The sequence below is a fragment of the Mytilus californianus genome, unplaced genomic scaffold, assembly GCF_021869535.1.
Source record: "Mytilus californianus isolate M0D057914Y unplaced genomic scaffold, xbMytCali1.0.p SCAF_12, whole genome shotgun sequence".
Classification (NCBI taxonomy): domain Eukaryota; kingdom Metazoa; phylum Mollusca; class Bivalvia; order Mytilida; family Mytilidae; genus Mytilus; species Mytilus californianus.
The window spans coordinates 7710397-7738012 of record NW_026262604.1 but is presented as its reverse complement, the minus strand read 5'-3'; the positions used below and the strand labels follow the sequence as shown (position 1 = coordinate 7738012).

The window sequence follows — 27616 nt, the reverse complement described above, 5'->3', positions numbered from 1 at the left end:
TCGATCCCTAGTTTCAGATTTTTGAATATAGCGCCACTCGAAACCTTGCGCAAACAATGCACTTGTTTCTCCTCTACAAGACCTATATAGTCATATCCCGTGACACCCCTCATTATTTTTTTTCTAGAAGCCATGTTATAGGCCAACCCCCCGGTTTTTTTCCATTTTTTTTAAAATTTCGATCCCTAGTTTCAGATCTTTGAACATAGCGCCACTCGAAACCTTGCGCAAACGATGCGCCTGTTTCTCCTCTACAAGACCTATATAGTCATATTCCGTGACACCCCTCATTATTTTTCTCTAGAAGCCATGGAATAGGCTAACCCCCCTGTTTTTAACAATTTTTTTTCAAATTTTGAGCTCTAGTTACAGATTTTTGAACATAGCGCCCTTCTATACCTTGCGCAAAAGATGCGCCTGTTTCTCCTCTACAAGACCTATATAGTCATACTCCGTGACACCCCTTATTATTTTTCTCTAGAAGCCATGGAATAGGCCAACCCCCCAGTTTAAAACAATTTTTTTTTCAAATTTTGAGTTCTAGTTTCAGATTTTTGAACATAGCGCCTTTCGATACCTGACGCAAATGATGCGCCTGTTTCTCTTCTACAAGACCTATATAGTCATACCCCGTGACACCCCTCATTATTTTTCTCTAGAAGCCATGGAATAGGCTAACCCCCCTGTTTTTAACAATTTTTTTTCAAATTTTGAGCTCTAGTTTCAGATCTTTGAACATAGCGCCCTTCGATACCTTGCGCAAAAGATGCGCCTGTTTCTCCTCTACAAGACCTATATAGTCATACCCCGTGACACCCCTCATTATTTTTCTCTAGAAGCCATCGAATAGGCCAACCCCCCTGTTTAAAACAATTTTTTTTCAAATTTTGAGCTCTAGTTTCAGATTTTTGAACATAGCGCCCTTCGATACCTTGCGCAAAAGATGCACCTGTTTCTCCTCTACAAGACCTATATAGTCATACCCCGTGACACCCCTCATTATTTTTCTCTAGAAGCCATGGAATAGGCTAACCCCCCTGTTTTTAACAATTTTTTTTCAAATTTTGAGCTCTAGTTTCAGATTTTTCAACATAGCGCCTTTCAATATCTTGCGCAAAAGATGCGCCTGTTTCTCCTCTACAAAACCTATATAGTCATACCCCGTGACACCCCTCATTATTTTTCTCTAGAAGCCATGGAATAGGCCAACCCCCCTGTTTTTAACAATTTTTTTCAAATTTTGAGCTCTAGTTACAGATTTTTGAACACAGCGCCCTTTGATACCTTGCGCAAAAGATGCGCCTGTTTCTCCTCTACAAGACCTATATAGTCATACCCCGTGACACCCCTCATTATTTTTCTCTAGAAGCCATGGAATAGGCTAACCCCCCTGTTTTTAACAAATTTTTTTCAAATTTTGAGCTCTAGTTTCAGATCTTTGAACATAGCGCCCTTCGATACCTTGCGCAAAAGATGCGCCTGTTTCTCCTCTACAAGACCTATATAGTCATACCCCGTGACACCCCTCATTATTTTTCTCTAGAAGCCATCGAATAGGCCAACCCCCCTGTTTAAAACAATTTTTTTTCAAATTTTGAGCTCTAGTTTCAGATTTTTGAACATAGCGCCCTTCGATACCTTGCGCAAAAGATGCGCCTGTTTCTCCTCTACAAGACCTATATAGTCATACCCCGTGACACCCCTTATTATTTTTCTCTAGAAGCCATGGAATAGGCTAACCCCCCTGTTTTTAACAAATTTTTTTCAAATTTTGAGCTCTAGTTTCAGATTTTTGAACATAGCGCCCTTCGATACCTTGCGCAAACGATGCGCCTGTTTCTCCTCTACAAGACCTATATAGTCATACCTCGTGACACTCCTCATTATTTTTCTCTAGAAGCCATGGAATAGGCCAACCCCCCTGTTTTTAACAATTTTTTTTTCAAATTTTGAGCTCTAGTTTCAGATTTTTTAACATAGCGCCCTTTGATACCTTGCGCAAACGATGCGCCTGTTTCTCCTCTACAAGACCTATATAGTCATACCTCGTGACACCCCTCATTATTTTTCTCTAGAAGCCATGGAATAGGCTAACCCCCCTGTTTTTAACAATTTTTTTTCAAATTTTGAGCTCTAGTTTCAGATTTTTCAACATAGCGCCCTTCGATACCTTGCGCAAAAGATGCGCCTGTTTCTCCTTTTCAAGACCTATATAGTCATACCCCGTGACACCCCTCATTATTTTTCTCTAGAAGCCATGGAATAGGCCAACCCCCCAGTTTAAAACAATTTTTTTTCAAATTTTGAGCTCTAGTTTCAGATTTTTGAACATAGCGCCCTTCGATACCTTGCGCAAAAGATGCGCCTGTTTCTCCTCTACAAGACCTATATAGTCATACCCCGTGACACCCCTTATTATTTTTCTCTAGAAGCCATGGAATAGGCTAACCCCCCTGTTTTTAACAAATTTTTTTCAAATTTTGAGCTTTAGTTTCAGATTTTTGAACATAGCGCCCTTCGATACCTTGCGCAAACGATGCGCCTGTTTCTCCTCTACAAGACCTATATAGTCATACCTCGTGACACTCCTCATTATTTTTCTCTAGAAGCCATGGAATAGGCCAACCCCCCTGTTTTTAACAATTTTTTTTTCAAATTTTGAGCTCTAGTTTCAGATTTTTTAACATAGCGCCCTTTGATACCTTGCGCAAACGATGCGCCTGTTTCTCCTCTACAAGACCTATATAGTCATACCTCGTGACACCCCTCATTATTTTTCTCTAGAAGCCATGGAATAGGCTAACCCCCCTGTTTTTAACAATTTTTTTTCAAATTTTGAGCTCTAGTTTCAGATTTTTCAACATAGCGCCCTTCGATACCTTGCGCAAAAGATGCGCCTGTTTCTCCTTTTCAAGACCTATATAGTCATACCCCGTGACACCCCTCATTATTTTTCTCTAGAAGCCATGGAATAGGCCAACCCCCCAGTTTAAAACAATTTTTTTTCAAATTTTGAGCTCTAGTTTCAGATTTTTCAACATAGCGCCCTTCGATACCTTGCGCAAAAGATGCGCCTGTTTCTCCTCTACAAGACCTATATAGTCATACCCCGTGACAACCCTCATTATTTTTCTCTAGAAGCCATGGAATAGGCTAACCCCCCTGTTTTTAACAATTGTTTTCAAATTTTGAGCTCTAGTTACAGATTTTTGAACATAGCGCCCTTCGATACCTTGCGCAAAAGATGCGCCTGTTTCTCCTCTACAAGACCTATATAGTCATACCCCGGGACACCCCTCATTATTTTTCTCTAGAAGTCATGGAATAGGCCAACCTCCCAGTTTAAAACAATTTTTTTTCAAATTTTGAGCTCTAGTTTCAGATTTTTGAACATAGCGCCATTCGATACCTTGCGCAAAAGATGCGCCTGTTTCTCCTCTACAAGACCTATATAGTCATACCCCGTGACACCCCTCATTATTTTTCTCTAGAAGCCATCGAATAGGCCAACCCCCCTGTTTAAAACATTTTTTTTTCAAATTTTGAGCTCTAGTTACAGATTTTTGAACATAGCGCCCTTCGATACCTTGCGCAAAAGATGCACCTGTTTCTCCTCTACAAGACCTATATAGTTATACCCCGTGACACCCCTTATTATTTTTCTATAGAAGCCATGGAATAGGCCAACCCCCCAGTTTAAAACAATTTTTTTTTCAAATTTTGAGTTCTAGTTTCAGATTTTTGAACATAGCGCCCTTCGATACCTTACGCAAAAGATGCGCCTGTTTCTTTTCTACAAGACCTATATAGTCATACCCCGTGACACCCCTCATTATTTTTCTCTAGATCATCGAATAGGCCAACCCCCTTGTTTAAAACAATTTTTTTTCAAATTTTGAGCTCTAGTTTCAGATTTTTGAACATAGCGCCATTCGATACCTTGCGCAAAAGATGCACCTGTTTCTCCTCTACAAGACCTATATAGTCATACCTCGTGACACCCCTCATTATTTTTCTCTAGAAGCCATGGAATAGGCCAACCCCCCTGTTTAAAACAATTTTTTTTCAAATTTTGAGCTCTAGTTTCAGATTTTTGAACATAGCGCCCTTCGATACCTTGCGCAAAAGATGCACCTGTTTCTCCTCTACAAGACCTATATAGTCATACCCCGTGACACCCCTCATTATTTTTCTCTAGAAGCCATGGAATAGGCTAACCCCCTTGTTTTTAACAATTTTTTTTCAATTTTGAGCTCTAGTTTCAGATTTTTCAACATAGCGCTATTCGATACCTTGCGCAAAAGATGCGCCTGTTTCTCCTCTACAAGACCTATATAGTCATAACCCGTGACAACCCTTATTATTTTTCTCTAGAAGCCATGGAATAGGCCAACCCCCCAGTTTAAAACAATTTTTTTTCAAATTTTGAGCTCTAGTTTCAGATTTTTCAACATAGCGCCCTTCGATACCTTGCGCAAAAGATGCGCCTGTTTCTCCTCTACAAGACCTATATAGTCATACCCTGTGACAACCCTAATTATTTTTCTGTAGAAGCCATGGAATAGGCTAACCCCCCTGTTTAAAACAATTTTTTCAAATTTTGAGCTCTAGTTACAGATTTTTGAACATAGCGCCCTTCGATACCTTGCGCAAAAGATGCGCCTGTTTCTCCTCTACAAGACCTATATAGTCATACCCCGTGACACCCCTTATTATTTTTCTCTAGAAGCCATGGAATAGGCTAACCCCCCTGTTTTTAACAATTTTTTTTCAAATTTTGAGCTCTAGTTTCAGATCTTTGAACATAGCGCCCTTCGATACCTTGCGCAAAAGATGCGCCTGTTTCTCCTCTACAAGACCTATATAGTCATACCCCGTGACACCCCTCATTATTTTTCTCTAGAAGCCATCGAATAGGCCAACCCCCCTGTTTAAAACAATTTTTTTCAAATTTTGAGCTCTAGTTTCAGATTTTTGAACATAGCGCCCTTCGATACCTTGCGCAAAAGATGCGCCTGTTTCTCCTCTACAAGACATATATAGTCATACCCCGTGACACCCCTTATTATTTTTCTCTAGACGCCATGGAATAGGCCAACCCCCCCCCCCCCCCCCCTAGCTGTTTAAAACAATTTTTTTTTCAAATTATGAGCTCTAGTTTCAGATTTTTGAACATAGCGCCCTTCGATACCTTGCGCAAAAGATGCGCCTGTTTCTCTTCTTCAAGACCTATATAGTCATACCCCGTGACACCCCTCATTATTTTTCTCTAGAAGCCATGGAATAGGCCAACCCCCCAGTTTAAAACAATTTTTTTTCAAATTTTGAGTTCTAGTTTCAGATTTTTGAACATAGCGCCCTTCGATACCTTGCGCAAAAGATGCGCCTGTTTCTCCTCTACAAGACCTATATAGTCATACCTCGTGACACCCCTCATTATATTTCTCTAGAAGCCATGGAATAGGCCAACACTCCTGTTTTTAACAATTTTTTTTTCAAATTTTGAGCTCTAGTTTCAGATTTTTTAACATAGCGCCCTTCGATACCTTGCGCAAAAGATGCGCCTGTTTCTCCTCTACAAGGCCTATATAGTCATACCCCGTGACACCCCTCATTATTTTTCTCTAGAAGCCATGGAATAGGCCAACCCCCCAGTTTAAAACAATTTTTTTTCAATATTTGAGCTCTACTTTCAGATTTTTGAACATAGCGCCCTTCGATACCTTGCGCAAAAGATGCGCCTGTTTCTTCTCTACAAGACTTATATAGTCATACCCCGTGACACCCCTCATTATTATTCTCTAGAAGCTATGGAATAGGCCAACCCCCATTTCTGCAAATGTGTATCTTAGTTCAATTGAACAATGACATCAAAGGTGCCGTATTTTACAGGGAGGACTACTTTTACATACGTTCTAAATGGAAGTGGGTGCATTGGTGGTCTTACACCTACAAATAATCCGTTGACAGATGCAGATTTACTGTGGTACTGAAAATTAGCCTAAAAAGAGATGTGACTTATTTTATCAATGGATGGGATAAATACCATTTCATGATAGAGTTGAAATTGCAATGTTTGGAAAGAATTTCTGCCTGTTTAAATATTTTTCATTTAACGGCCGTTGCTGTCTTATTCATTTTTTCGGTTTTTAGATATATCGCCTTATTGTTCGCTGGCTTATTGTTCGCTAGTTATTGTTCGCTAGCTTCAGCCTGGTAATTCAAAGTTTACTATCCGCGGCTGTCACTGATATATTATATAGAGAGTCTCTAAAATGACTATATCGCCTAGGATAGTATTACAACTTGGAATTGATAGTAAATAGCAAATACACTTTATTTGTAGTACATGTATATGTATGTTCATAGTATACAGAAAAACAGAAAACAAAAAATAGCGGACTTTGGAAAAAAAGGGTGAGGGCTTAAAAAATTGTCCTTTTACCAAGTACCTGAAATTTTCCAGTCATAAAATCTTTTACAAAAATTCATCCTACAATAGTTTACATACTTTCAACCACACTCTAAATGCCCGCAATTTCGCGGGTGTGTTCTAGTACATATTTTAAACAAGAAACACTGGTTTAAAATTAACTCAACTTACCGCGTCATGCTAAACATGTGTAACACCGACACATTTTGCCAGGAACCTATAATTTGGTGGTGGTTGTTTGTTGCTTTCTATCATATTTGTTTTTCATTCATTATTTTGTACATTAATTAGGCTGCTAGTTTTTTCGGCTGAATTGTTTTACATTTGTCATTTAGGGGCATATTATACGGATGCTGACTATGCGGTATGGTTGTAACCTTTTATGTTATTTGGTCTCTTGTGGAGAATTGTCTTATTGGCAATCATACTACATCTTCCTTTTTTTATATTCATACATTTTAATTGGATTACAAGAGTTCAAAATAATGCTGCATAATACATGTATATGAGCAGTAATGGATCATGATGAGATGATTGATTGGTTTTTAACGCCACTTTCAACACTATTTGTTATTTCGTGGTGGTCAGTTTTATTTGGTGGAGGAAACTGGAGTACCCTGAGAGAACCACCGACCTTCGACAGAAAAACTGACAATCTTAGTGAATTAAAATTAGAGTCGATCGCACCTACATCGTACGGGGTTCGAACTCACAACCATAGTTGGCTTGTGATACAGTAGTGGGACTACTTTTCTTTTTAAGGACTATTTATACCACTTGGCCATCGATGCCCCTCGTGTATCATGGAAATTAGGGTATAGGAAAATAAAAGGATTGAGAAAAATGGGCAAAAAAAAAAGAAAGAAAAGAGAATAATGGGGATTTAAGTATAAAAAATAGAGAATAACGGGCAAATATACAAATAATAGAGAAAAAATTACCAATAAAAACAATACAGAAGTCAGTGAAGGACCCCAAAAATAAATCCAGATCCTCTTTCCTGGTTTTATCTTATTTATCGAAAAAAATATTAAACTAAACTGGATTAGTGTGTACCTTAAAAACAATACAAAGAATGACTTTCCAGACAATTGGCTGATCCAGGGGGAGATTTATGGGTGTTGGAACCTCCCCTTTATACTGGGTTGGAAACCCCCTTTTAAAAATGGCTGCATCCACCGCTGCAGACAATAGATTTTGATATTCTTTTGAATGTCCATTTGTTCAAAGTATATAATTATTGTAAAGTAAATTATTCAAATATTTTTGTTTTATTCTAGTTTGAGCCATTATGTTGCCATCAAATTTTTATAGAATTAGACGATCATGACCCCCCCCCCCCCCCCCCCCCCCCTCCCGCCCTAAATCCACTCCAATCTACTCACCAATAACCTGTACTGAACACTGTAAAACAATAAAAAAAAAGACTGTTAATATATAGTAAGAGAATTTTTTATATGACTTTATATTCTCATTGGCTAAAAACATATTAAAGAGGCACTAGCTATGAGATATATAAAAAATCTAATATATGAATTTTTTTTTGTTCAATCATTAATGAAAGTGAATAGTGAATAGTGATATAATGATTCGCTTTTAGCCGCCAGTATGGTTCAATTCTGTCAAAATAAGCTAAGAAACATTGATGATGAATTATTCACTTGCAAGTGAATAATTAGACCTCATTGAATCCGTATTCATGAGAACTTCAATTTAACCCCTTAGTTATAGATGGATAACACGTGAATTGTATGTGTAAAGTTATTTAAAGGAAAAGAATGTCACCATTGAAAGTGAAACAAAGGTAAATCATTTGATTGACTGATCCGATCCACAAAAAAATCATTCTTATACAGGTAAAAAAGATGATAAACATATATTTTTAATCTATAAATAAATATGAAATTAAACAGACCTAGAAAAATCCAATAGCACGAGTTCGCTTAATCTATTTATATCTTTATTTATGTTAACATCGCTTATATGGTCATCGGATGACTTTGGTGGTCAACTTGATAGTTAATTAGATGGCGTCTAGACTAAAATACACACGAAACGAAGCTACGTGTTATCATGCCCATGTCCTGTTAACTGTTTATTTTAGACTTTTAATAGTTTGGATAAAAGTTTTACATTGTTATAAATCAAATATGAGAATTTGAGTCAAATCGGTGAACATGAATTTGACAGCTAGTGCCCCTTTAAAGAATTTCCTAGATTAAACCTTATATTACGGATTACAAATGTGTCGAGTTTTGTGATTGGATAACAACACAAGGATGTCAGTATATATTCCGGAAACTACCGGGGTATATGCGACGTTTTTATCCCCAATTGGAACCTCAAAAACGTAGTCAAAAGCTGTACGGAACACTAAAGAATGGCAGAGGCTCACATAGGGGAAATAATGACGTACATCCGTTAATAATACATTTTTAATACAAAATCACGCAATTTACACTTTAAAGTGTTATATTAAATTATTACATACACGATAAAATTATTTTCACAGCAAATTACAAAATCCTACACGTATGCGGAACATATCAGGTTGGGGTTTCAATATATGTGTTGTAAAAAACTAAGCCACAGACACACATACAAACACAAAGCATGAAATCTAAAAACTTTATTGAAAACATTTTCTTAACGGAAAAAAAATTGTCATGATATAAAGGTGCATTTTAATGGATTACTCCAAATATTAAGAACAATAAACATGTAATGAATATACATGCTGCATTGTGAATGTTTAACAAATATCTCCATTGGAAAAAACATTTAGACAGGGGTAATCCGTAATACATGTGTGATTCAGGTCTCAGACAGGGTATATACTGTGACATTCCCGGCTTAGGGCTTATATCCCCTTCGCTTTTGTCTCAGGGGATATAAACTCTAAGCCGGGAATGTCACTGTATATACACTGTCTGAGACCTGAATAACATATAATATCCAGTCCGGGAAGAAAATCAGAAGAGGTTAACATAAGATTTGAAACATTTACCTAAAAAAAGTAATGTTACAGCAACGTTAAAAATTTGGCAGGAAAATATTCTCTCTAGATTTTTCATATTTTTAACATTGACATCTTTTTTTCTTTCAAAAACTATGAAAAAATAACAAGGACTTTATAAGATTTTGAAAAATGCTTTTTAAACTATATGAAATCAAATTATGAAAAGAAAAGTAAAGGTTAGTGGGTAAATTTTTTATTTGCATTACATAGATAAAACCAGAGGATTCCGAATATCTGACAAAAAAAATAAAAAAACAAGAGTAGCGAACATCCTTAAATAAAGTTATGCTACGACAACGTCAATGAGGTAGGTTTATGACTTTATGCAAACTCTCGTTTTTTTCGTGTTTTCAGTGTAATTTTTTAAAGTAAATTTTATTGAATACTTCAAGTTATAAATGTGAGCAACTGCAAAAGCAGATGATAATTTTTATTAAAAACAAGAAGCAGTTGAATATCTTGAGCAAATACTAGAAAATTAGAGACGTTTGAACAAAGGAAATATAATAAAACAATTGTTTACTTTTGATATCGGTTGGTACAATGATTAATTAACCTTAGAGATATGGATCTCGGCCGTTGACCTCGGTGAATGACATATCTCTGGGTTGATAAGTCAATGTCAAACAATTCTTTATGGAGTTTAACCATGATCATGTGGAAGAGTGAATGTTTTCCACTAGTGTACTATTTTCTTTCGGATGAAATACACCAGTGTAAAAATTCCCTGAGCTATTTTCTCCATGGCTAACATTTCCGACGGATCAAAATAACACACTAGTGTGAAGAAGGAAAACACTCGTGCACCCAAAGTTAAATCTTATTACATGAAATATGACCCTGTTTAATTTTACAATAAACTTGTATTTAGAAATAATAATGGATTAACAATAATAATATCAGAATCAAAGACGTATAACTAACATAAAGTCATAATTACACCTTATATAAGAATGCCGGATTACGATTGGTTGGTAGCCAGTGTTTTTTTTTTTCGCATATTCTAACATTGTTTCCTCATTTCCAACGAATTTGCCTGTTTTTCACCACTGTCGGTGAATATGCCTCAAATTCCCCTCTATGCTGTGGTATTTGCTAATTTGGATATTCCTTTTTTATCCTCGCGAGCCTCTTCCAGACAAAATTATTCTCACCTAATCTTGATTTTTAAGGCAACATGATTAAGCAATATTGATTGATCGAGGTAATCCAAAAATTGTAAACAGTAATGTCAGACAACACGACTGCACGGCATCAAATCTCATGATCGTATATTGAAGAATGCGTAGTGTATATAGAGTTGAAAAAGACATCTATACATAACGACAGCGCTAACGCGTATAAGTGCATGTATAATTCCCGCGGTACTATGATAGTCTCTACTTAACCTGAAAATTATGCATTAACATGTTTATGGATTATAGCTTACTAGTAAAAGAAAATATGTCCCTTCACCTGTACAGAGAGATTCAATCAAAATCTATTCGGTGTAATTAAACAGATATATCATGTTATGGAGGGGTATTTGCATCTATATCATGTGACGAAAAATACTTTTTGGCGTCTGACAGCATCTATATATATCATGTGTCTAAAAAGACTCATTACCGTCAGCATCTATACAATGTGTCGAATAAGACTCATTACCGTCAGCATCTATACAATGTGTCGAATAAGACTCATTACCGTCAGCATCTTTGTCATGTGTTGAAAGTATTTTTTTTACACATGACATAGATTCCGACGATATGTATCTTTTTCATCACATGATATAGATGCCGATGGTATGTATCTTTTTCTTTCGGTTAGCTCTGTTCTCAAATACTGTTCTCAGATGTGGATTAGTGCTGACAAGGACGTATATTGTTAGTTATACGTCCTTGGTCCTGATATGATTATAGTTAATCCATTATTATTTCTAGTTACAATTATACAGGGTCACATTTCATGTAATAAGATTTAACTTTGGATGCACGAGTGTTTTCCTTCTTCACACTAGTGTGTTAATTTGTTCTGTCGGAAATGTTAACCATGGAGAAAATAGGTCAGGGAATTCAAGTTTTACACTGTTTTTTTTCTTCCGAAAGAAAAAGATACATCCCGTCGAAAAAGATATATACCGTCGGCATCTTTATCATGTGTCGAAAAATATTTTTTGCCGACAGCATCTATATATCATGTGTCCAAAAAGACTTATTGTCGTCATCGTGTATATCATTTGTCGAAAAAGACTCATTACCGTCAGGCAGGCATAGGGTAATGCTAATTTGTATTTGTAATGCTCTGTAATGCATTACATTTCCCCAAGTCATGCATGTAATGACTGTGCTAAGCCTAAATTTTGGCATTACATGTAATTGTAATATAATGCATTACATTGGTAAAAATTCATGTAATTTATGCATTACATGGCATTACAAAGCATTACTTCTAGTGCTATATATTGCTTCAAAATTCACGGAAAATAAGTTCTTACTGTTTTATTCCTTCATTTCAGAAAATATTAAAATTAAACAAATCAATGTCTAGTTAAATAATTAACAAACAGTGTAAATTTGAATTATTGTAAAACTAATGATTTTCTTCATCAGACCTTAATACTAAAACAGTTTATACTAACAAAACAGGTCTATTTTATCATCATACAAAAATAATATTGTTTTTAATGAGCAGTCATTTTCATATATATACCATTATTATTGTCATTGAAAAACCTATTCATACTGAAAATACAATAGAAGACGAGTTTTATTTCATTTTACAGTGTGATTGTTATAATGAATAGACAACTTTTGAGTTCGATGCATTTCCATCAAAAACTTTGGTTTTAGTGAACTTCATTCGTGCGTTTAAGGGCATCATCACTCCCGTTCCCATGTTGAGCGAGTGGTACGAAAAATATGATGCTATATTGGGTTTATTCCTTGAATGCCAACATCCTTTGATCTACCGACAATTTACCTGTAAAATTATGTTGGCGTTCGAGGAATAGGTGTAAGTAGTTATCACAACAAAAGTTCATGCTTATCAAAACAATCATACTAATAATTAAACAGATATGTAAATTGCAGGTAGTTAAATATAATTCATGTTTGTCAAGTTATTGAAAATCATTTTTTGCTGTTACTGCTTGAACAAATATGAATTCTGTTAAAATGAAACTTTGAAAAGTGTTGCATCACAAAGTCAACATGTGCATATTGTCAGGGATTCAAGTTTTCACAAATTCTACAATAGCCTCTTTGGACTTTGAAGCTTTTTTTCGATATTTCTATAGTTGTGTGTGCTGCATGTAATATCCTCCCATATTACATGATGGAATTTCTTGAAACTTTGTATCTCATGTTAGATTACTATGTTTTATTTTATACAGTTTGTTCAGGATATTTTTCTTGGTTATGATATCACATCTATTTTTAATGTAAGTGATTCATAAAATAATATTGTTTAGGTGTTTATTATGTTCGCAACTCATCGGAAAACTTGTTACTCTATTTTATGGATTTTCTTGAAACTTTGTAGGGTTTCCAGATTGGAAGTTATCAAATTTACTTAATTATTTCTGATGCATGGTTTTTTAATGTTTAATTAATTGTTCAATTGAAATCTTCATATAGTTCATATTAACTATATAATATTTAAAATGATATGGAATTTAATAAATCTCTAATATCCTTTTTTCAATTTGAAATAATTGTATTTAATTAAAATGTCTTTAATATTTCTAATATGTCTGATGTTTATAAACATTTCATTTTCAAATATATCTTTTTATTTAATAAAAAGTAATAAAAATGTTTTAATTTTCTTTATTTCTTTAAAATTCATAATGATTTTAACCCTAAAGTCTTCTATTTTTTCTTAGCAAAAAGTGATAAAATGTTGCATTTCTAGTTCACTAATCATTTTTAACAGTTAAATACTTATAAAAACACCTATTGTTATTATATAAACATCTATTGAATTATTTTTGTTGGCATTCAAGGAGTAGGTAACATATATAATGTTGGCATTCGAGGAAGACACCCTATATTGCACGATATATTCGGCAAATTAAATTATTATAATTGACAATCGGCACTGCTGTCATTAGGGAAATGTGATTAAATACCTACGGAACAAACATTATTTCTAGTTTATCCTGCACAATGACGATCACTTAGATGCTTGATGAACGTTAATAGTGCAGGGTTACAGGCGATCCCCTCGATCTGGTAAATGACGTCATAAAGGCGCGCATAATTAACGAATTGAAGGATATAACTCGAAAGTGGTCTATAAGGAGACAGTACATTAAGCCATATTAGTATAGGCGTCCATTGTCATTTAAGCTTGAACAGTTGTTGAGCACAGAAAATGTAAGACATATGTAACCTTTGTTAATTTCTTTGCCAATGCATTTAAACGTAGAACAGACCTGTTAGTAACCAATACTTAATATAGACAGAGACGTATATATGTCTCTGATATAGATCGTTATTCATCTTGGATGTATTCATATATCAGTTATGTATTCATTATGTATCTATTTATCAGATATTGTATTTACTAATATTATTTCTCTAATTCTTCGCCAATTTATCACTTTCTGCACCCATTGTATAAAAAATTTAATCAACGTTTGGTTCGTTTCATCTCAGTTCTTCATTGGTTAAAATCCGATTATGACGTCGAATTTACTTGCTTTCCTCTGAATTTCCTATTGTGACGGCATGAAAAAAGGCGACCATGTCTGATGACGTCACATAGAAAGAACACATCTTTTTACAGATCATTCGAAAAGACTTAATAATTTTGCCTGCATATTGATTGAAAATCATTAGAGAAAAAGATTATTTAACTGTCTCGACTGAGTGGATAAATATCGTATCACACTCGATGCAGTGGTAGAATCTATATATATATATTACATGTCATTGTGCTAATGAGCATTTTTTGCTTAAAGTAATAAAAGAATTGAAAATTGATATAGATATTCAATGATGAACGAAATAAGTTGAATGACTGATAATTGACACCTGTCAAAAACCACTAATTAGTTTGTAAAGCAATCAATTCTTTTCTTTTGACAAGTGAATTTTTATTCTAATGGAATTATATAACATTGAGATTAAGTTAACAATATAATTAAAAAACAAAATGGTAGAATAATTCCTTCGACATTTCTGTTATTTTTTTGTTGTTGAGAAAACGCAGAGATGTATACTTCAAAAATATAAAAAAAACCTGACCAAGAGCCGGTATTTTAATTGAATTATATAACATTGAGATAAAGTTTACAATATAATTCAAAAACATATTGGTAGAATAATTCCTTTGTCATTCCTCTGACATTTCTGTTATTTCGTTTTTGTGAAAACGCAGACGTACATGTATACTTCAAAATATAAAAAGCCTGACACAGAGCCGGTAAACGGACAGAAAGTGACAAATTTGATAGGACAAAAAGTCACAAATAATTTGACAAATTGTTGACAATTGTTTGAATATATAAGAGAAAGATCTTGACATGTATTCTTTCTATTACATATATTCATGTCACAGTTTAGGAAATTGTTCAATAGCCTTGATAATAAATGATTTTTTAAGCATGCAGAGGATATATTTCTTGGCGCCTTGAAGCCATTTAACTAAGTATTAAGCCTCTTTGACATTTTGTTTTCTTAACAATTATTTGAACATTTTTGAAATTTATTATATAAGTTTTGATTACAAAGTTACTTTATATATAATAGTTCAAGAAAAATACAAAATGTGTTTTTTTTTTTTAATAAGTGTTTACTTATTCAAAGAAAAAAAATCTCAAAACTGAATTGTGACTTTTTGTCCTGTAGCTTTTTGTCTTGTGATTTTTTGTCTGTGACTTTTTGTCCTGTGACTTTCTGTCCTTTATTCCCAGAGCCTTGGCAAATTTTGTCAGCATCTGTATCATATGTCGAAAAAGACTCATTATCGTCAGCATCTATATCATATGTCGACAAAGACTCATTACTGTCAGCATCTGTATCATGTGTTGAAAAGAATCCATTACCGTAAGCATATATACCATGGGTCAAATATCTCATTACCGACAGCATCTATATTATATGTCGAAACAGATTCACTCATACCGCTAGTATCTATACCATAGTCATGTGACGAAAAAGACACAATATCGTCACCATCTATGTGTCGAAAAAGACGAATTATCGTCAGCATCTATACCATGTGTCGACAAAGACTCCTAGTCTTCAGCATCTTTAGCATGTGTCAAAAAAAAAGATTCATTACCGTCAGCATCTATACCATGTGTAAAAAAGACTCAATACCGTCAGCATCTTTATCATGTGTCAAAAAAGACTCAAAACCGTCATAATCTATATCATGTGTAGACAAAAACTCCTAGTCGTCAGCATCTCTATCATGTTTAAAAAAAACCTCAATACCGTCAGCATCTATATCAATCATATGTCGAAAAACCCTTATTACCGGCAGCATCTATACCATGTGTCGACAAATATTCCTAGTCGTCAGCATCTATATCATATGTCGAAAAACCCTTATTACCGTCAGCACCTATACCATGTGTCAAAAAAGACTCAACACCGTTAGCATGCATCTTTATCATGTGTCAAAAAAGACTCAAAATCGTCAGCATCTCTACCATGTGTCGACAAAGATTCCTAGTCATCAGCGTCCTTATCATACATTTAAAGTCTGTATGGGGTTTACAGAATAAAGTTTAATGGCCAAAAAAATAGTGAATTGAGTGCGCATGTGTCAACAACAGATGCATTGAAGGTCTGGATGGGGTTTACAGAATAGAGTATAACGGCCAAAAAAATAGTGAATTGAGAAAAAATAGCAAAATTATTAATAATAGAGAATGGGGTGCAAAAGTATAAGAATAACTGTGGAAAATAAAAGAATTATGAAAAACAATACAGATTACAGAAATGAACAGAGTACAGAAATTATATAATTTCATGAAAATTTAATGTTAAAACAATCTCATGAGAATGTTATAAAATAAGCGTTATTTTTTAAGATGATAAAAATTCCCTTAAAATTTAAATAATACAGAAATTTAGGACCCCCATTCAGACTCAGACATTTGCGGAGAGGCAGAAATTTAACGTTAAGCTGGAATAAAGGTGCATGATTTTAAGGATTTACTTAGCTGAGGATTAGGAATTTGTGTCAGATGTTCGTACTCCTTGGGTTTTTTTTCCTAAGATACTGAGTAAAATATTTTACACCATAACACCCATTTTTCTTTTTATATAAGACTTGAATAGCTCATAAAAGGTCAATTACCAAAATTTTAGCAGATTCTATATTTCTTTTCTTTCGATTTAAGACCCAAATAATACCAATGCAAATATAAGGTAAAAGTCTGAGTCAGCCTTTTTCCGCCATTTTTTCAAACTCAAATATCTCGAAAAGGAGCTCCATAACCTATCAATATTTTTAGTCTATTTTCTTCCTTCACTTATGCTCTTCCGACTTATAGTATCAAATTTTAAATTCTAGATTTTTTTAATTTCAACTAAGTACATCATTAAGCCATCGTATCAACCAAACATAACCAGATTAGCGAAACCCTTTCAGATGTCAACATAAAATTTTGCTTCTGGAAAAATTTGGCGGGTTCGAACAAAATCATATCAGATGACAACAATTAGAAAAAATAAATTTAAAAATAAAAATGATCTTTAAAATTTGCATATGAAATATAAGAACTTAAACAATTTTTATAATTGTATAAAATAAGTAATAAGGACACATACCGTAATTGACACTGCATATCTAACCATTTCTGAAAGGATCGCAAAATAGTAAACTTCCAAATTTACCATATTGTAATGTTAAAAGTGGACACGTGATTATCAAAAGTCCCGGATGTTGTATTAACAGCAACGGTTTTTCATGAATCTTGGAATCACAATATCTAGTTTAAAATATTTCCAAGAAATTTAAACAGGTTTTTGTATGGAATATATTACACTGAGAGAATTATCTAATTAATATACATTTTTAAATACATATGATAAATGTTTCATCCCCATATAAAATCATCCCTGAATACATCATACTTTTATAATCGTTTGTATATGGTTGAATCGATTTTTTTCATGAAAATTTAAAAGACAGTAATTAACTAATAATAGTTATTGGTACTAATGGCGATTTATTGTCGGACAACAATATTAACAGAGACATATAATACAATTTTTACATCCGATGTTTAGTACTTCAGCACTTTGATATTATATGTCTCTGATATTAATGACTAAATAACAAACTAATCGATAAGCATGTATATATGAATAATAAGTGATATTTCGTTAACAGCAAGGACTTGTATAGAAATACAAATCCTGGTTAACATCAATGACACAGAAAACCAGCAATACAAACAACAACAAAAAATCTATTTAAAAGGTCAACGGTGTCTTTTGGCTATTCCTACATTTTGAATTTTCTTATTATATAGATATAAGAAGATGTGGCAAGAGTGCCAATGAGACTACTCTCCATCTAAGTCACAATTTGTAAAAGTAAACCATTATCGGTCATATTATGTCTATTCCTATATGGAAAGAACAATAGATGTTGTGATTGCAAAATATGTTGTTGTAGTCATTAGTGTCTAATTAAATAACTGGTAAAGTTACCGGTTGAAAGTAAAGAAAAAATAATAATTCATATGAAATTAATGGTTAAATACGAAATAAAATTATTTTTTAGAATTAATTAATGAATAAAAAGATTTACAGAAAATGTTAAATATTCTTATCAATTAGTGTATAATTACTAATGGACTTAATGTCAATATATAGAGTCCAAAATTATGCGTTTCAGAAATCCATCTGTACCTCGAACTGATTTTTTTTGGGGGAAAGAGGGGGGGGGGGGGGGGGCTAGGATGAAAAAATGTTGTCCTGCATTTTTTTAGTTGTAATCTCGAGCTCAGTCCTGCCTTTTGTTTTCACTCTATTCAATCCTGCCTCTTTTATTAGTTTATCCTGACTTTTTTTTACATAAATTGTCATCCTGCCTTTTTTTTTGCAAAGTGTCTCATCCTGCCTATTTTTTTTTACTCAAAACTCCTGTCCTGCCTTTTTTCAAATGTCATCCTAGCCCCTCATAAAAACCAAACTGTAGCTCCCTAAGCCAACATTTGCGATTATAATGTTGCGCCATCTAACGGTAGATAAAAGTCACGCCCATTCCGACATTATCATTTTTTTCAATAGCAGCACTTGAACTCTCTTCAATGTAGAGGTGTAAAAATGATTGTGTCAAGTGTTTACAAATTTCGTGAAGCAGGAACTGAAAATATATGTATACATTCCAACATTTGCGCGAGAAACATATCCAGGAACTTCAATAAGTTTATTAAGAACTTTAAAATTGTCACCAAATATCGTTCTACGTTTTGGGGGTAAAGACTTGTCGCACAATTAGCACGTGTCAATTGTTTATTTACGTTTTCTACTTTTACACGTGATCATCTTAAAGGTGCTTTTTGATTGGATGCAGGCAGTAACAACTGTGACCAATAGAAATCGTTAATTTGTAAACAATATTGAACAAATGAGAGATGAACTAGAAAAAAAGATAAGAACGGAAATGCAAGGACAAATGGTGGAAATGAGGTTTAACTAGAAAGCCAGATGGTTCAATTCATGTGTCTTACCACATCTATAACAACTCAGATGATGATACAATCCCCAAAAGACCCCACATATCCACTTTGATGGGAAGCACAAAATCAAAATCAACATCCCCAACATGATACAAGAAGGTATAATCAAGGGCAAGGGCAATTTCATTAACATGATCCAGTCAATTTCATGATAACGATCCAAGGCTGTAAAATCATAATCAATATCAATGGCATCAAAAGATTCTAGATGGAATAATCATGGAATAAGTCAATTTCATCAAAATGATCCAAGGCAATTCAATCCAGGGTAAAGTCAATTTTATCAAAATGATCATAGGCAGTACAACTCAGGGCACAGACAATGTCATCAAAATGACCCAAGGCAATTCACTCTAGAACAAAGTCAGTCTCATCAAAATGATCATATTCATAGGCAGTATTATCTTGGACAAGGTCAATTTTACCAAAATGATCAAAGACAGTATAACCCAGGGCAAGGTCAATTTCATCAAAATGATCAAAGACAATTTAATCTAGGACAAGGTCAATTTTATCAAAATGATCAATCCAGGTCAAGATCAACTTCATCAAAATGATCAAAGGCAATATTTTCCACGGAAAGGTCAATCCCATCTAAAGGGACCCAGAGGGTATTATACAGGACAAAGTTAACCTCAACAAGATCAATTACACCGTAACTGTTCAACTTTATATAACCCAGGAATTACTAATAACATTACATCGAAATTACAACCTGGACCTATACTAGACTTCTGCCCCTCAAACTACCCGATGGGACTCCAAAATATGCCTCAACCACCAGCTTATCAACAAACAAGCTACCACCATAACCACAAAAAAGTGATAAATGAAATACATGAAAATAAAGATAATAACAAAGAGACTCTGGACTATATAACTGAATTAAATACCCAAAGGCAAGCAGAAAATCAGAATAGAGCACTCATAACAGATAAACAAAATGAAGAAAGAGGTGTTAAACTGGCACAAGCAATTGATAGACTCGCAAGACCTGAGTCCTCAATATTTGAAGAACAAAATGTCATCAGCAAAGAAAATCCATTGACTATGGAATACAACCAAAAGGGCCAAGAAGAAAAATAATATCAATGGAGGTCAAAACACGAAATAGAGGAAAAGATACAACAGTACCAGACGATATCCCATAAGGTCAGAAAACTAGAAAATAAAAGAAAGAATTATCGTAGTAGAAGTTCAATCTGAACCAGTCAAAATAGTGCTGATTAATAACTATATGCCAACAATGGCGACAGGATAAGAAAAAGAATACAGAGAACATCTGGACAAACTTAATTCAATGATCAGATTGAGAAATATGAACAAACACACAATGTATTCATCATTGGTGACCTGAATGGAACACTCATGACTATTAGAATCAATTATCATGACAAACTACTTAAGAACTTCTGCAGGCAACAACAGCTCAACAACACAATGATAAATGCTCACAGACCAACTTTTTATCATCATAATGGAAATTCCACCTCACAGATAGATTATATCTTAGAAAACTTCAGGGGCTCTAACCTTCTAGATTCAACTATTACGGACCAAGACTCCCTCAACAGCTCAGCACATGTACCAGTCAGGGCGAAAACCAATCTGATCGTGCAACAAAATGGTATAAGCAACTCAACTGGCAAGAAAAAACTATTTTGAAATGGAAAGAAACGGACACAGAAAATTACAAACAAAAAATAATCAAGTGAGACAAAAGCCTGAGATGCGAAATGAAACTGATGTAGACCAACAGGCAATAAATGTCATATATATCCTACAGGAAGCCAGCAAAATGACCGTTGTCAAGAAAATAGTCTCCCTAAAAGGACCGAAATGGAAAGCTTCACCAAAGGTAAGGGAATGCATAGAGAAAAATAAAAAGGTATTCTATGCATGGAAACAAAAAGATAGACCAAAGGAAGCAGAAAATGTAGAATATCAAGAATAGAAAAAGAATAAACGAGAACTAAGAAACCAAATAAGGAAAGAAGACCATACTGATAAACAAACTTTTTTAACAACTTAATGGATAAACTAGACTCGAAACCTTTTTATAGACTGATCCGAAGAAACAAACATGAGTCTAAAGATACAAAATCAACATTAATTAAAGATTAGAATAATAGAGAAGTAATACATCCAGAGGAACAATCACAAATATTTGCAGACTATTATGATTAACTAACTGTCCCTTCAAATGAAGAGCATTATGAAGAAGCGTTCTTAGAAGAGAGCAAGTATAGACTTGCATTAATGAACAATGTTGTTAAACATGCAATACATGAATCCAGCATCACACCATTTAATGAAGAGGAAATTTCAAAAGCAATAGCCAAGCTTAATTCAGGAAAAACAGAAGATGCATACTCGCTGACAGCAGAACATTTCAAATATGCAGGTAGAAGCATAACCCCAAATATACTGTGTCTATTAAATAACACAATGCAGACAGGTGAAATTCCTAAAGTATTCAAAACAGGAATCATGACACCTGTACATAAAAAAGGCAAAGACTCCACATTACCAACTAACTACATAGGAATAACAGTAACATCTGCACTCAGGAAAATATTTGAATATGCAATATTGGACAAAATGACAGAACTAAATAACAGCCATTCAGAACTGCAATTTAGATTAACAAAAGGGTTGTCTCCCATCATGGCAGCACTATTAGTCTCTGAGAAAATAGTCTATGCAAAGCAGCAAAATATGACTATGTTTCTGGCTACACTAGACAGCCAAAACGCTTTTGACGTAGTCCATCACATGATTCTTCTGGAAAAACTGTTCTATGAAGTACCACTTGACATATGGAGAGTGGTAAAAGACTTATATAGTAATATGTCATCAACATTTGAATGGAATAATTATATAAGCAAGCAATTTCCAATACACCAAGGAATAAGACAAGGAGGAGTGTTGTCAACTCACCTATATAAGCTATATATCAACGACTTACCAGATGAATTAGAAAGGAGAGGACTAGGATTAAACATAGGACTTGAGTATTGTGGAAGCCCACTCTGTGCTGACGATATTGTACTGATGACCGAAATCCAAGCAAAGCTAGATATTGGCTACAAATACTCATGTTAATATCGATACAATATTCATCCACAAAAGAGTACACTCATCAAAACAGAGAGGACCAAAACAAACCACCAACATCATCCAATTACTCTGGGAGAAAATCCAATACAACAGGAACAACAGACAACCCATTTAGGAATTATAAGAGCAGGTAAAAATGAGACAAACTTGAACATACAAGAACATATAAGGGTAGCCAGGAGAACACTCTAAAACATGTGGGTCTAAATGGACAAGAAGTACTAAACCCTAGAACGGCATATAAGATATATCAAGCCTATGTGATACCCAGACTACTGTATGGATTGGAAATCCTACCTCTTAATTCGACCCAAATGTCAGAGTTGAAACAATTCCACCTAAAAACTCTTAGATGATTCCAATCACTACCTATAAGAACATGCAGCTACTGCGGCAGTATATATGTTGCTATGAGCATTACCAATAGAGGCAGAAATGCACAAAAGGCAGCTAAGCCTCTTATACTCGATACTGGCATCAGAAAACACAAAGTTGAAAAATCTTATGGAAAGACAGATGACAGTAAATGCAGGAAACTCTGATAGATTTTTCTCAAGAACACAAGAGATCTTAAAATATTATAATTTACCAACTATTTCAGAATTTAAAGATCAATTGCTATTTAAAATGCAACGGAAACAAGACATAAACCGAACTATTGCCGATAAGTGGTCAACCATCTTGCAAAAGGAAATGGAAGAAAAATCCACATTGAAACGACGCAACACTCAAATGCTTAAATTTCATGAAGTCCATCCAGTGTGGAGAAATTTACCATCTTTGACATATGAAGTTAAAAAGGCAAACATCAAAGCTAGGTTTCTGACAGGAACTTATCTACTACAAGAACATATTCAGAGATTCACTGGAAACACTGAAGAACAAAAATGTCAATTGTGTCAAATTGAAAAGGAAGATATAGTGCATTTCATACTAAGATGCCCAGCGTTAAACGAACAAAGACAAAAGGTCTGTCCAGAATTTAAACAACAGATATATAGTGAATACCATTGGACAGAATAAGTGGCATGAACATTTCAATGGAAATAAAGAACTATTAATGCAAACAATCATAGATTATACCAAATTGGAAATGAATATTCTAAATATCAACCAAGAAAGTGCAATAGAAATAGAAAAAATAAGCAGAAAGCTATGTTACGATCTACATGTTAGAAGAACATTATATATACTCCATCAACGATTAGTTGTAACAGGACAGAATGAGTCAAAGGGCCCTGGGTGCAAGTAATCAAGCATCATATAAGAAGGTTAAAATGGACTAGAAAACAAAATACTATACATGCATTTAAAATAAATGATTTAGTAAATTTAAAAAAAAAAATCTGAGTCCAACTCTAGTAGTGTTAACTTTAACATAATATTTATATTCACCAGCACTTAAAAAAAAAAGTTATTTTACAAGTTTTTAACTATTCATTTTATTTTTAACACGGTTAAACAGACTGTAGATAGATATAAGAAGATGTGGTATGAGTGCCAATGAGACAACTCTCCATCCAAGTCAAAATTTATAAAAGTAAACCAGTATAGGTCAAAGTACGGTCTTCAACACGGAGCCTTGGCTCACACCGAACAGCAAGGTATAAAGGGCCCCAAAAATTACTAGTGTAAAACCTTTCAAACGGGAAAACCAACGGTCTAATCTATATAAAAAACGAGAAACGAGAAACACTTATGAACCTTGCCACATCAACAAACGACAACTACTGAACATCAGATTCCTGACTTAGGACAGGTGCAAACAATTGCAGAGGGTTTAAACGTTTTAATGGTAACAAACCTTCACCCTTATCTGAAACAATAGTGTAACATCACAACATCTTCTCTAAGTAGATTCCCCCGATATCGGAGCATATTGATATTGGTTCATGTATTACAAATTGTATCCCCTCAAGGAAACAAAATCTAAAACAAATAAGATATTTTGGATTTTATAAGTTTTATCTACTCGTTAAACTTTTATCATATTTAAATAAAATGAAACATGAAAGGGCGAATGTAATTTAAACACTAAAATATGTATGTCTTTAATGATAACTTATACTTCCGTCAAGTATCAGGCAACCCCCTCAAGTGAATGAATAAACAAACTCTGAGTTTTATAAGTTTTTAAACCTCTATCCCATAAAATAAACAGAGATCAAACTGAAAAGCTATGCATTTTTAAATATGCACTATGTAAATAATTCACTCGCACTAATAGGTGTAAATAGAGTTCGATCATGGTTTTTACATTTCGGTATATATTCTTTCTTTTTTTAAGACATTAATAATTATTCCAAACTGTATATAACCCTTTTTATTATTTTACTATTTAATTTTAATTCTCATACAAGTAAAATATTATTTTACTATTTAATTTTAATTCTCCATACAAGTAAAATTAAGGGCTTTTAATTCCGTGTGAAACGGGTGCTCCGATATCGGAGGAATCTACTTTAATAGAGAAGAAGTATCTCCAAAATTCTATCTCAATCCGCCAAGGGTGGAGAGGAGGGGACTGGATCGTAACCCTTGGCTAGCAAAGATGTTTTCCCCCGAAAAAATGGAATGGCCTGGTCGTCCATTTATAAAGATATTGAACTCTTCCTATTAAAAAGTGTCCGTATATATCTTCTTTTTTCCATGTTTTCATTTGGTTTCGTTTCGGTCAGTCTAGTCAAGAATTTGTATAATAGTAGTCTCACTATACAAAGACTTAATTGGTCTAGTTTTTGATAGTCATACAGTATCATTTTCAAAATGTGTAATCTTTCAATCAGTTTAAGGGGACGACCATTTGATATTCTGGGGGGGGGGGGGGGGGGGGCAGGAGGATTTGTTTTGGATCGGTTATTTATTTTTGTAAACTAAGAGGACAGATTATCTATTTTCTGCACTATTGAAGCAAGATTTTTCATTTTCATTAAAGCAAGGGACTGATTATTTATTTTCACAACTATATTTTTAATATTCGAAAACATACAATTTTTAAATTATTTGTTAATTATAAATAATTCATGTATAGTCGTCATTATGTACCATTTAATCAGAATTAATTATTATCCTCTGCAGAAATGAATCTTCTATATTCCCCAATGCATATACATGTATTGCATACATACACAGTATTAAAGTTTGGTTGCAACTAAGGCTCTTTTAAAAGTATTGGCAAACATGTTTCGCCGAGCGGAGCGAGGCAAAAATTTTTTTGAAGGGTTTTTGAACCGCTGAAGGCCCAAGAAGCTATAGAACAAATGATGCAAAATCATGCCTTCTGGGTGTTCCCCAGACCCTTTCTTAAACTGAAAATGCAAGTTCTGTTGTAATAATTTTATGACAATGTTTTGGTCTCAAAGCAAAATATCACGTTATAGATTCAGTGTAAGACTTAAGTTTCTAGGGACAACATCAAAAGACAAATATGCATGATAAAGCAAAAATGTAATTCACATAGTTCAGTCTGTGGCTGCTGTGTTTTTTTAAACTCATGATCAAGTTAATAATAAAATTACTAAATTACAAAATGAATGCAACACTGACAGAATACAGAATACAGAAGGGCAATCAATGAACAAAAGACAAATAAATAAGAAACATTGATCCCGAAAAATCAGGGGCTACGTCTGAGGGAGAACAGAACTTGCTTCTTGCAAGGCACTCACAATGAACACAATTTGATATGGAGACAAGCGTTTGGTTTTGAAATTTCCTACATGAGGCATTTGTCTCAATGTAGTTACGGCCCTGATTTAATAAAAGTGAGGTAAGTGTTCCTGAGACAATTAACCTCAAGTTAAATGAAACCAATTTCAAGTATATTTAAATAATATTTATACTTTTATTATTAAAAGATATGGGAAGTGTTTCCCGATTTTTTTTTTGGAAAAAAAAATGAATTTAAGAAAGAATCTGGTGCCATCTCATACTTTCGATTAGACCTGCTGAGTTATTTATTTTCAATACATTGCAAGTCAGGTAATTTATTTTCAAACTACCACAGAACAAACCATTTATTTTTGTGATTATCAAGGCTGAGTTATTTATTTTCAAAATCCTCCTGCCCCCCCCCCCCCCCCCCCCCCCCAGAATATCAAATGGTCGTCCCCTAATTGAGGTCTGGAGCTGGCATGTCAGTAACTGCTAGTAGTCCTTTGTTAATGTATGTATCATTGTCATTTTGCTTAGTTTCTTTTGTTACCTATTCTGACATCGGACTCGAATACAAATTAGAAAACCTGTATCAGAAGTCCATTATAAATTGACTTCTGATGGATTTGATACAGTAGGCGTTCCATATGTATATATACTTCAGTTATCTCCCTTTGGTAATGTTATTATTCTGAATTCATGGTCAACCTATTTTTGTGTTTGATTCAAGAAAAGGTAAACATTTGTAAGTAAGCAATCATTTGTGAATAATGTATATTTGGTGTCGTTTTTTTTAGAATTGAATCGCTAAAACTAAATTACTTGTTAAATTAAAGATGCTAGTTTTGTACATTACGACGCAAAATTATAGCTATAAAAAACGTGAAACCAAAGAGTTATTACATAAATCTAAATGTTACATAGATACGTCCTTGATTTAAACAGTCTCTGGCTCAGGGGTTAAGAAATTTTGTTATAGCTCACTAGCCCAGGGCTAATTGGTGGCAGGATTTTACTAGCCCTGTTGGAAGAACTACTAGCCCAACAAAACTGACCTGCTAGCCCGAGTATGCCTCACAAATCCAGAGTTTGCTGCATAATACAATGAATTCTATAAACTTAACAATTTTTATCCGTTGTACAGTAGATTTTTGCAAATCGGATACCCAAAACTTATGTCAGCAAAAAAATATCCAATTAGCAGATATATTCAATTATTCGATAATTGTATATTCATTGAATATTCTGTAATAATGAGTTGACCAAATCCTGAGATGGTACAAGTCTTGACCACCGCTAAAGAAAGTATACATTTTATCGTCATGCACCAAAAATTACCGTTAATTCATTTGGCAAGATTTTTTACCGTTATTCGTCATAAAGGTACCCTCATTACGACCCTCATAAATGTAAATATGGATATTTCTGTACTTCGTTTATAATGTATCTGATAAAAATCACTCCAATCCTTTTATATAACCATGTATAGCAGTGGTCAAGATTTGTACCATCTCAGGATTTGGTCAACTCCTTATTACAGAATATTCAATGAATATACAATTATCGATTAATTGAATATATCTGCTAATGGGATATTTTTTTGCTGACATAAGTTTTGGGTATCCAATTTGCAAAAATCTACTGTACAACGGATAAAAATTGTTAAGTTTATAGAATTCATTGTATTATGCAGCAAACT

General features: G+C 34.0%; 1 long non-coding RNA gene across 8 annotated transcripts; it reads right to left on the bottom strand.

Moving 5' to 3' along the window:
- Nucleotides 1–594: 594 nt before the first annotated feature.
- On the bottom strand, nucleotides 595–6069 carry LOC127721310 (uncharacterized). Of its 8 annotated transcripts, none has more exons than XR_007991136.1 (6): nucleotides 5762–6069; nucleotides 5230–5406; nucleotides 4293–4507; nucleotides 3940–4116; nucleotides 1285–3232; nucleotides 595–931 (listed from the first exon to the last, which is right to left on the bottom strand). It is a non-coding gene; the product is annotated as an uncharacterized LOC127721310 (long non-coding RNA). The 8 variants fall into 8 exon arrangements; XR_007991132.1 differs by lacking the exon at nucleotides 5762–6069 and adding an exon at nucleotides 5599–5667 and having other exon boundaries at nucleotides 5230–5420; XR_007991135.1 differs by lacking the exon at nucleotides 5762–6069 and adding an exon at nucleotides 5599–5667 and having other exon boundaries at nucleotides 4293–4330; nucleotides 5230–5420.
- Between the last annotated feature and the right edge of the window lie 21547 nt (nucleotides 6070–27616).